This window comes from Mobula birostris, chromosome 13 (genome assembly GCF_030028105.1).
Source record: "Mobula birostris isolate sMobBir1 chromosome 13, sMobBir1.hap1, whole genome shotgun sequence".
NCBI lineage: Eukaryota > Metazoa > Chordata > Chondrichthyes > Myliobatiformes > Myliobatidae > Mobula > Mobula birostris.
In genome coordinates, this window is record NC_092382.1 from 56,333,549 (window position 1) to 56,345,825 (window position 12,277).

At 42.0% G+C, this 12,277-nt stretch overlaps 1 pseudogene; it reads left to right on the plus strand.

Moving 5' to 3' along the window:
* LOC140207945 (uncharacterized) overlaps positions 1 to 12,277 on the plus strand; it is a 190,888-nt pseudogene that overhangs the window by 53,887 nt on the left and 124,724 nt on the right.

Sequence of the window (12,277 nt, forward strand, 5' to 3'; positions counted from 1 at the left end):
CATACTGTACATTTCCATGACTCACTAACTCCTTAATAATTGATTCGTAACACACACAAACGGATGATTAAACTAAGATCCAATATAAATTTCAGAAGTTAGACTGTTCACAGCTTAGTTCTCCAAAAAATATTCTAACACCGTGGTTATGTTTTGATGCCGTTTCAAACTACTTACTGCTTCATTACTCCATTTCGCCAATCTTTTGTAACTATGGTAACGCAAAACAATGCCCGAGAAACTCAGGCAAAATCTGTGGAATGGATCAAGAATTCAACCTTTCGGGCCTCAGAGAAATTAGAAATCAAGCAGGAAGAGTCCAGATTATTGCTTGATTCGGAAGGTTTGGGTTCTTGCTCTGTGAGATTCGGAGATCAATGTCCCTGTCTAATCAGTTGCCTGACCCCACAGTTTCCTCATAATAGGGGCTGGCCTTTCTGCTGAAATGAAATGCAATTTCACTCTCATTCAGGTGTGAACGATATGACCTGAATATTGCATTTAACCAATTATTTTTAACCAATTCTGCTTCAGAAAAGAGTGATGGAAACTTTAACCGTATAAGGAAAACTACCAGGGTCAGAACTTGCACTTATTTTACACTCAGACTTCATTCAACGGCATTTGTTTAAAGAAATATTTTAAAAATTAATTTAAATTACTCAGCCCATTGCACTCCTAACCTTTTCCGACCAACATGTTTAATGCGGATGTAACGGTGACTTTAAGAGGGAGAGTGAGGGTAAGCGCTATAATGAGACGGAAGGAGAGTGAATGGGTGAGCAGGGAGAGGGAAAAGGGCAGGGTGTGTGTGAAAGTTGGAGAAAAGGAAGCTCAAGATGGAGAAAGAGGGTAGAGTGGCGAGCTGGACTGAGAGGAGAGAGGTAGCGAAAAAGAGCTTTACAGAGAGCAGAGAGGGGTAGTGTAAGAGAGAGGGAGTCGAAGGTAGAGTGCACGGGTTAGTGAGAGGGATAGAGCGAGGAATGTGGGAAAGGCTCAGAAATCATCTGTGGAACCACAGGTCCCTACTCGTGACATCAGTAGTAGTAAAGTTTGCAAGCACCGTATGTATCAGTATTTTAATAGACGGGACTGACTAGGGCGAGTCACGGCATTGTACATCCCACACTATGTTATAGAGTTTCCCGAGGAAGTAACGATTTTTTCCCCTAGGAAAGTCGACAAACGAACTGTATTGGATGATGGCTAAATTGACTTTATCAGGAGAATTTATCAAAGTCCCGCATCGGAGATTTGTCAGGAAAATCCGTGAGCTTTACTTTCAAGATGAGGTATAACATTGGAGTGGACATTGGTGTAGGGGCAGGAGACAGAGAGTGAAGGAAAATGGTTGCCTTTCTAATTGGAGGCCTGTGTCTAGTGGAAAGCTGCACATTTCTGTGCTGGATATTGAAGCAATGAGGCCACACTCACGTTGATGTAACAACAACTTACACTTCGTCTGGGTAGCTTCTGAACTAATGGTTTAGAGTCTACCCAGACGGAATACCTTGATATATCGGATATCTTGAACTTCCGGTACTGCCCCCTTCCATTTCACATTTCCGCATTCTCATTTCCCTCTCACTCTTTATCTGCCCACCTGCAAACCCAACTACTGGCAGTGCCAAAAATTGCAAATAATGTGTAACTCGTCTGGAGAATCGCAGATGGACAGAGATGATTGTGATTTATTCATTTATTAATTGATTAATTAATTTATGATTATTATGATTATAGCCAGAGAGTGGTAAATCTCTTATCATTTATTTTCAGCCAACTGTGGAATCGAAGTTATTGGATTTAGTTTTGAAAGCGAAAGTTCGTATGTTCTTGATCAGTCAGGACTTCAAAGGTTACGGCAAGAAGGCAGCAGCATGGAATTACGAGGAATAGTAATTCAGCCATGATGGAACGGCGGGGCAGAGTGGCGGAAATGGCCTCATTCTGCTGCAATTATAGGAGTATTTGGAGCGTTTAAAGTTGACCCAGAATAGATTTTCCGAGATGCTATTCAGGTATGACAAAAAACCTTTTAAGAAAACGTTGATGGATCTCTGTTTATGGATCTGGTAGGAAGGAGTATGACATATTGCTTGATAGAAGAGTGATAAGTGATAAGAGGTTTTGGGATATTGGACAGCTAGACATTGTCGAGGACGTAAGTGGCTAATACGAAGGTCATAACATTAAAAGAATCGGAAGAGATTGTAGTCTGGATGCGAGAAGCAACATTTTGTTACACAGAGATTGCTGCGGTCCTGGAACAGGCTGCCAGGGCTGGTGTTCGGTGCTGAGACATTAGGGACATTTCAAAGACATGTGAGCGAAAGAAAAAAAAATACAGCATTAAGCTGAGGGAGTCGTTTGGTTGATTTTGGAGTCGGCTGAAAGGAAGTTCGTATGCACGTGAACTGAAGACTATTAATATCCTAGCCGGAAGGCTTGCTAGTGCTGCTCGAGGTGGGGTGGGTGGGGGAATTGGTGGTGGGAGGGGGAAGGGTAAATCCAGACTTGCAAGCGATAACAACAAGGCTGCCGCAGAACAGAAAGTGAGTAGATTGTGGAGACAGATGCTAAGGCCTCAGACAGAATCAGGAATTTAATTTACATACATCAACGTTTCTGGTGAACTTTGATGTGTGTTGCTAGAATTTCCAGCATCTGCAGAATTCCTCGTGTCAGGAATTTAATTGTTGATCATGGTGCAAGTAATGTACTCAGCTGCAGATACCTCAATGTAAGAAGTATTGTATTAAAAGGCGGATGAGACCATGGCATGAATGAGCACGTGGATTTACTATATTATCGCCATTAGTGGGATGGTTGCAGTATGAGCAGGACTGGCAGCGCAGTATTCCACCGCTCCGCTGTTTAAGATGAAGCAGAGGGGGAAGGAATAAATGAGGAGGGATGGCGTTACTAGTTAAGGAAGATGTCACATCAGGGTGGATTAGAGAACTCACCTAGTGAGGCGTTCAATGTGGAACGTAGTAATAAGACAGGTATGGCCATGTTAAAGGGGCTTTGGCTTTGGAGCGATGAAGTATGATAGATGTATCACACGGCATTACAGCCCAGCCAAGTGTCCGTGGGAGTTAGAGGAACAAATGTGAAGAGAAATTGCTCAGAATTTCAGCAAACGTCAGTTTGTTATAGAAGCTGGGGTTAAATTTCCAGGTTTTGACTGGGACTGGGACAAGGTGGAATAGACGTTGTCATCTATTTTCTGGAATGTTTTCTTAATCAGTAGATAAAAGTCCCAAATGAGGGAGTGTGCGATATTGATTTGCATTTAGGGAAGGAGGATGGCCAGGTGGCACCATTTTGTATAGGGGAACACGTTGCATCCAGTAGTCCGAAGGACATTAGTTTTAAAGTAAATGTGCAAAAGAAAAACAGATCGGGTCCGCAGTCTGCGTGCTTAAACCAGCGGACTCGGGGAGAGCCCAGCATTCTTCCGTTGCTTAAGATAGGCTCTAAATTAATCTGTGAAATTTTAGCCCTCTGAGCTTGCTATCAGTCGTGGGAAAGTTGTTAAAAGATATTGTAAGGGACCAAAGAATTTAATTGTATCCGCTGCGGCCCCACCAATTTCCGCACTTACCTCCCACGGTGTCTGACCTATTCCTAATCGGAGTCTACAATTCGCCTAAGGGACAGAAAGCAACATTTCCAAGCTTTATGAAATATCATGTAGGCTCATATTTTATTAATTACACAGTAATTGTCGAATTTATATTCTGAGCAGTATTTGACGTCCCCGAAATTGCATAGTTGGCAATAAACTGCACTGGGCCTCAGAGAATCCGATGAGATTCGAGCAGCGATGGACACGTTCTGTGGATTCAGCTTGGGAGAAGCAACCGGTCAGATGGAGTCCAATGTTAGAAAGGAGGTCACTCACCTCGGTCGAAGAGGTGGTAATGGTGAAGAGCTGAGGTGGTGAGGGAGATTTTGAAATGTTGTAGGCAGTGAAGAAGGTCAAAGGTACAATGTATATAATCCAAGCGTTATTGGGTATACGACTGGAAATAACTTTGCAGGATTATTTCTGACTTTACTGAGACTGCATTGTTTTTCGAACATTGGCCTACATAAATCAATACATTGAGCACAGGAAATGGGATTTTTGTTGGTGTAGTATAAGGCATTGCTGAGACTGAATTTGGAGTACTGTGTGTAGTTTTGGTCGCCTACCTACAGGAAAGGATACAGAGTAAGAGTACAGAGAAAAATTACCAAGAGGTTGCCTGGTATGGACGACCTGACTGATAAGGTAACATTACAGAGTATTGGACTTCATTCCTTGGAACTTAGAGCACTGAGCGAAGCTTTGAGAGTGGTGCACAAAATTATGGGGGTATAGATATAACCATATAAACATACAACAATTACAGCACGGAAACAGGCCATGTCGGCCCTTCTAGTCCGTGCCGAACTCTTACTCTCACCTAGTCCCACCGACCTGCACTCAGCCTATAACCCTCCTTTCCTTTCCTGTCCATATATCTATCCAATTTAACTTTAAATGACATCATCGAATCTGCCTCAACCACTTCTGCTGGAAGTTCGTTCCACACAGCTACCACGCTCTGAGTAAAGACGTTCCCCCTTATGTTACCCCTGAACTTTTGCCCTTTAAATCTCAAATCTTGTTTGAATCTCCCCCACTCTCAATGGAAAAAGCCTATCCACTTCAACTCTATCTACCCCCCTCATAATTTTAAATACCTCTATCAAGACCTCCCTCAACCTTCTACGCTCCAAAGAATAAAGACCCAACTTGTTCAAACTCTCTCTGTAACTTAGGTGATGAAACCCAGGTAACATTCTAGTAAATCTTCTCTGTACTCTCTCTATTTTGTTGACACCTTTCCTATAATTCGGTGACCAGAACTGTACACAATCCTCCAAATTTGACCTTACCGATGCGTTCTACAATTTCAACATTACAACCCAACTCCTATACTTAATGCTCTGATTTATAAAGGCCAGCGTACCAAAAGCTTTCTTCACCACCCTCTCCACGTGAGATTCTACCTTCAGGGAAGTATACACCATCATTTCTAGATCCCCCTGTTATACTGTATTCTTCAATGCCCTATCATTTACCGTGTATGTCCTATTTTGATTAGTCCTACCATAATGTAGCACCTCACAATTATCAGCATTAAACTGTGTCTGCCATTTTTCAGCCCACTCTTCTAACTGGCCTAAATCTGTCTGCAAGCTTTGAAACACAACTTCATTTTCCACAGCTCCACCTATCTTAGTATCATCTGCATACTTACTAATCCAATTTACTACCCCATCATCCAGATCATTAATGTATACGACAAACAACGTTGTACCCAGTACAGATCCCTGAGGCACACCACTCATCACCGGACTCCAATCTGACAAACAGTTATTCACCACTACAGTCTGGCGTCTCCCATCCAGAAACTGCTGAATCCATTTTACTTCTTCAATATAATTACCTAATGATTGAACCTTCCCAACTAACAGTCCATGTGGAACCTTGTCAAAAGCCTTACTGAAGTCCATATAGACAACATCCACTGCTTTACCCTCGTCAACTTTCCTAGCAACGTCTTCAAAAAAATAATTAAAAAAATTTGTCAAACATGACCTTCCACGCACAAATCCATGTTGTCTACTCCTAATCAGACGTTGTCTATCCAGATAATTATATATACCATCTCTAAGAATAGTTTCCATCAATTTACCCACAACTGACGTCAAACTCACAGCCTGATAATTGCCAGGTTTACTCTTAGAACCCTTTTTAAACAATGGAACAACATGAGCAATAAAACAATCCTCCGGCACCATCTCCGTTTCTAATGACATTTAAGATATTTCTGTCAGAGCCACTGCTATTTCCACACTAACTACTCTCAAGGACCTAGGAAATATCCTGTCAGGACCCGGAGACTTATCCACTTTTGTTATTCCTTAAAAGCTCCAGTACCTCCTCTGCTTTAATCATCATAGTTTCCATAACTTCCCTACCTGTTTCCCTTATCTTACACAAGTCAATATTCTTCTCCCCAGTGAATACCGAGGAAAAGAAATTGTTTTGCATGGCCAAATCTCTTTTGGCTCCACACATAGCTGTCCACTCTGATTCTCTAAGGGACCAACTTAATCCCCCACTATCCTTTTCCTATTAATACAACTGTAGAAACCCTTTGGTTTTATTTTCACCTGACTTGCCAAAGCAACCTCATATCTTCATTTAGCTTTTCTAATTTCTTTCTTAAGATTCTTTTTACATTCTTCATATTTCTGCAGCACCTCATTTACTCCATGCTGCCTATACTTATTGTAGGTATCTCTCTTTTTCCGAACTGTGTTTCCAATATCCCTTGAAAACCATGGCTGCTCAAACGCTTAACCTTTCCTTTCAACATAACAGGAACATAAAGATTCTGTACCCTCAGAATTGCACCTTTAAATGACCTCCATTACTATATTACATCCCTCCCATAAAACAATTTGTCCCAATCCACTCCTTCTAAATCCTTTCGCATCTCCTCAAAGTTAGTCTTTCTCCAATCAAAAATATCAACTCTGGGTCCAGACCTATCCTTCTCCATAATTATATTGAAACTAATGGCATTGTGATCACTGGACCCGAAGTGCTCCCCAACACAAACCTCCGTCATCTGCCCTATCTCATTCCCTAACAGGAGATTCAACACTTCTCCTTCTCTGATTGGTACCTCTCTGTATGGCTGCAAAAGAAAGATCCTGCACACATTTTACAAACTCCAAACCGTCCAGCCCTTTAACAGTACTTTTACAGTATGGGCTTCCCAGTCTATGTTTGGAAAATTAAAATCTCCCACAATCACAAGCTTATGTTTACTCCAAATATCTACTATCTCCTTACAAATCTGCTAGGATAAATGCAGGTTGGAATTTTCCACTGAGTTTCGATGCACTAACAATCAGAGTCATCTGTTAATGGTGGAAGGTTTAAGGGCAACATGAAGCAGTTTGCAGTTGGAAGGCGGAGCTGAAGGGCCTGTTTCCATATTATACTGTTCTACAACTCGCTGACTCATTCATCATTGATTGATAACGCAGATATCTGGATTAATATCCAAATAAATACCATAAGTTAAATTCTTCACAGCTCAATTCTCCCAAAATACTTTAACAGCGTGCTTATGTTGTGAAGTCCACTCATACTGCCCACCTGTTGATCCCACACACTCCCTCTCGCCGATCATCCATAGCTATTGTAATACACAAAATGATGGAGGAACTCAGCAGGTCAGGCAAAGTCGATGGAATTGAATAAAAATTCGACTTTTCGAGCCGAGACGCTTCAGAGAAATTAGAAATGAAGAAGCAACATTGATTGATTAGGAAGGTTTTGGTTGTTGTTCTGTGAGATACGTAGCTCAGTGTCTCTGTGTAATCAACTGCCTGGACACGCAAATATCGTTCTGCTGAAATCAAATCCACCGTCACCCTTGTTCAGTAGTGAATACTGTGTCTTTAATACATTAAACCATTTCTACTAAAGTGAAGACCGATGGAACCTTTAACAGTCTAAAGAAGGTTACCAGGGGCCAGAAGCTGCATAGTTATTTTTAACCCTAATCCAAACATCCGCAGTTGTTTTAAAACATTTTTTTTTGCCATTTGAACAAATTAGACCATATCAACCTTAACCTTTGCCACCTTTTAACTGATGTTGATGTGCGGCTGAGAGTGCGATGGGGAGTGTGGGTGAGGGGAAGGAAGAGGCAGAAGGAGAGTGCATGGGTGAGCATGGAGAGGGGATGGGGGCACGGTGTGTGTGAAAGGTGCAGATAGGGAAGCTGAAGATGGATGAATATGTGGGCAAGAAGAGGGATCGAGAGTGTGCAGAGTGGAGAGAGAGAGGAGAGGGGAGAGATAAAGAGATATAGACAGTACAGACAGAGCGAAATTGTGAGAGAGGGGGAAAAGGAGGTAGAGTGCACGGGTAAGTGAGAGGTATAGAGCGTAGGATGTGGGAAAGTCTCACAAATCAACCAAATAATTATAGGCCACGCTAATATTTTGAAACAACGACTTATATTTCGTCTTCGAAACAAAAGAGTGTAACAGGATTTACAAATAAATGACTCCGAATTGCTTTTACATATACGAAAAACAAAATGGACCAGTGACTCGAAATGTAAACCCGGCCCAATGTGATGACAAAAAATAAAGCCTGAACGTTTATCCCTGACCGCCGGGTCACCTGTAATATCAATCCACAAATAAGTACAAAAGCCTAGAACGAATACTGTACCACCATGTTTCACTGTTATCTTATTCATTCGTTGGTAAATATCTCCTCTGAAATGTTTATCAGATATAAGCAAGTCCCCATAACGTTATGTTGAAAGGAAATCCGGTCCACATCACTTCAGACATATCCCCCTGTGCAGGGCGCTTTAAATATCATTGATTACAGCACATTTGTGATAGTGATTCTGCAGTATGTCAGTTGTGCCGGTTTTATTTGTACAAATGGCCAGCACTGAGAAGTAAACATATGGCCAATATTTTCTGACAACCAGTGACAGTGTGGTGGGTTATGACTGGGCATTATCACTGGCAGTGTGATGTGCTGACGAGCATTTTTATAAAGATGTGTGTCACGCCCTGGAAGGAGAATTTATTGCTATTGTAATGGTCTATATGGAGAAGCCGTGTTTGTAGAACATAGAACATAGAATAGTACAGAACAGTACGGGCCATCCGGCCCACAATGTTGTGCCGACCCTTAAACCCTGCTTCCCATATAACCCCACACCCCACCTTAAATTCCTCCATGTACCTGTCTAGTAGTCTCTTAAATTTCCCGAGAGTATCTCCCTCCACCACTGACTGAGGCAGTGCATTCCACGCACCAACCCTCTCTGAGTGAGAAATCTTCCTCTAATATCTCCCTTGAACTTCCAACCCCTTACCAGAAAGCCATGTCCTCTTGTATTGAGCAGTGCTGCCCTAGCGAAGAGGTGCTGTCTGCCCACTCTATCTGTTCCTCTTAATACCTTGTACACCTCCATCATGTCTCCTCTCATCCTCTTTCTCTCCAAAGTGTAAAGCCCTAGCTCCCTTAATCTATGATCATAATCCATACTCTCTAAACCAGGCAGCATCCTGGTAAATCTCCTCTGTACCCTTTCCAATGCTTCCACGTCCTTCCTATAGTGAGGCGACCAGAACTGGACACAGTACTCCAAGTGTGGCCTAATCAGAGTTTTATAGAGCTGCATCATTACCTCGCAACTCTCAAATGCTATCTCTCGACTTATGAAAGTTAATACCGCATAAGCTTTGTTAACTTCCCTATCTAACTGTAAAGCAACGTTCGTTTAGTTTATAGCTGGAGATTTCCGATGCGTCGGAATGTGAGCCGTCCAATGAGCGGGGTGTGCTTTTCTGTTGTGTACTGACGCCGTTGTGAGCCGGGGCCTTTTGTTCGGCAGGAGACGAAGAGAGAAGACGCAGGGGAGAACCAGTGTCGGATAGGACCCGGTGGGAGACCATTTGTTCGAAATGGATTGCGAGTGACGATCGGAAGATGGTGAGAGCTTCCACGCAGACCGAAGTCCAGCGCGTGAGTCACAGAAAAGTTCAAGATGAACTGCAACGTGAGCACATTTGACTGGTTAATTATAATACGCCCTTTTTCTTTCTTTATTTTATTTCTTTAATGACCCTTTAGTTAAGTAACATTAAGTAAATATGATTCCTTTAATCACATGCAGTGTGTTGACTGTTATTTCTTGGCACTGATATACAACAGCGTAGCAAATTACACCGTACCCACACAAACCAGGGTTTGGGGTGGCAGAGCCATCTCATGGGATTGACGGGAGCAGAGTGCGTATTTCGTAGACTTAAACAGACAAAGAAACAGGGTCGGTCAGCGATATTGTTATCGTTTTATGGGTCACGGTTTTATATGTAGTTTAAACTTTGTCCAGCGTGAGACTCGAGTAGCAATGGAATTACCAGTATACTGAGAGAATGTTCTGAATAAGAAGTGGTATTCTCTGTGCGAGAGACCGGGTGACCGAATAAACTGTGATAATTACTTTGCAGTATTGATGGAACTGGACAAGCAATGACATTTTCTATGTTGCCGGTGGCATGTCAGAGAAAGCACTGATAACACCAGCGAGGTCTATGATGGCCCTGTCGGACAGTGACAGATTTTCTCATTGCTGTAATGGACCCTTTGGAAAGAGGAAAATAGGGCACTCATCTCCTCACGATGCACAGAAATCATAAAAGCATCTGTCTCATATCGCTTGTGTTTCTCAATCTATGGTGAAGTATCATTATGTTCTTTGGAAACGTCCTTCTCATTTGAACAACATATTTGTATGAATTATTGTTATTTTAAACGAGCATGAACCGCCATAACACAAAAAGAACAGATATTTTTGGGAGTACTCGACAGGCATCTCACCGCCACTACTACTCCACTGCCCCTCAGTGATCATATTGGTTATTGTACCAGAGAAAGTGTCAGACCTGGTGCGAAAACACTCAGAGGATGCGCAATTCAAAAAAAAAAAACATTAATAACTCCTTAACGTTTACCTTTGACGCGTAAGGAGATGTGCAGAAGAATGGGGAAATATTGAATTTGGGGAGGGAAGGAACTATGCTATTGCGTAAGATCGTGAGATCATAAATTGGGAACAGATGTACGGGGAAATGCACTAAATTAATATAGAGATTGTTAATGGAGAACTTGCATTGGGCTTTTCATAGATTTGACTCAATGGAGAAGGAAAAGAATGATAGGATATGGAGACATGGTTCATAATAAATATGAAAACCCTACTCAAAAGGAAGACGGAAGCGCACTTTACGAAGCAAGGGTCAGAGAAGGCTCGAGTATTACAAGGCATCTAGGAAGGGAGCTGGAAATGGACCTAATATTGCGCGAAGGGAATAGCAGAAGGCGTTGCTGAGTAGGATGAAGGAAACAATCAGGAGGTATAGACGCACATGAGAATAGGGAGGACTGATCATGGATAAAACCGGGAACGTGCTGGAGTAACAGGGGAGCAGCAGCTGTCAGTAATGAATAATTTGCTTCAGTATTCACACATGGGAGGGGCATTAACCGCTCGGAAAGCCAACTTGTATAGTGTTTAAAGCAGGGGTAAATAGGTTCTGATTAGACTGGACATCAAAGGGGACGGGAAGAAGCAGGCAGAATGGAGTTGTGGGAATGGTAAATCAGTCATGATGGAATTTTGGAGCAGAATGGTCCGAGTTTTCTAATTCTGCATCAATTAGAGGAGGACTTGGAAGTTTTAAAGACAATGCAGAATAGATTTACCGAGATGCTACTCAGGTAAGAGATCAAGTCTAATGAGGAAACGTTGAGGGTTCTCTGGATTTTGGATTTTGTGCGAAGGAATATGGCAGATTTCATGATAGAAGAGTATAAGGTGTAAGCGGTATTGAGGGATTGTGCAGCAAGACATTATCTTGGGAGTAAGTGGTTAATAGGAGGGACATAACAATAAGATAATCGGAGGAAGTTATAGCGCGCTGTGAGATGTAACCTTTTTTTTCTGCACAGAGAATGCTTCGAGCCTGGTGTTCGGTGCTGAGACATTAGCGTTATTTCAGATATGCATGAGTGAAAGCAAAATAGAGGACTAACCTACGGGAGTCATTATGTTGAACTTGGAGTATGTTCTAAGGAAGGTGGTTTGCACCTGAACTGAAAGGGGACTGATATCCTTGCGGGAACAGGACTGCCCCAGAGCAGAGAGTGGAGAGATTGTAGAGACAGATGTTGTTATGACGATAGTCAAAGTCAGGAATGAAAAGGGTCAGCATGGGTCGACAACTGTGCTCAGCTGAAGATATTCCAATACAAAAAGCATTGCATGAAAGCCAGCTGAGCTCAGGGCTCGTGTAACTACTATATTTAATCATTGAGAAGCAAAGGGGACGCATTAAATGAGATTGTAGGGCACTACATAACAACCATCAGTCCGATTGATTTAGAAGATGACATTTGAAGAGAAATTGCAGAAAATTGCAGGAAACATAGGTTGTGATAACAGCTGATTTTAACTTCCCAATTTTTGACTGCAACTTCCATAGTGTAAAAAAACTAGATGGAATATTGGTTGTGAGATATATTGTGGAAAGTTTTTATTTTTTAAGCACCAGATAAAAGTCCCAAATGAACGACTGGACGATACTTGATCTGCATTTAATGAATGAGACAGGGTAGGTGGCA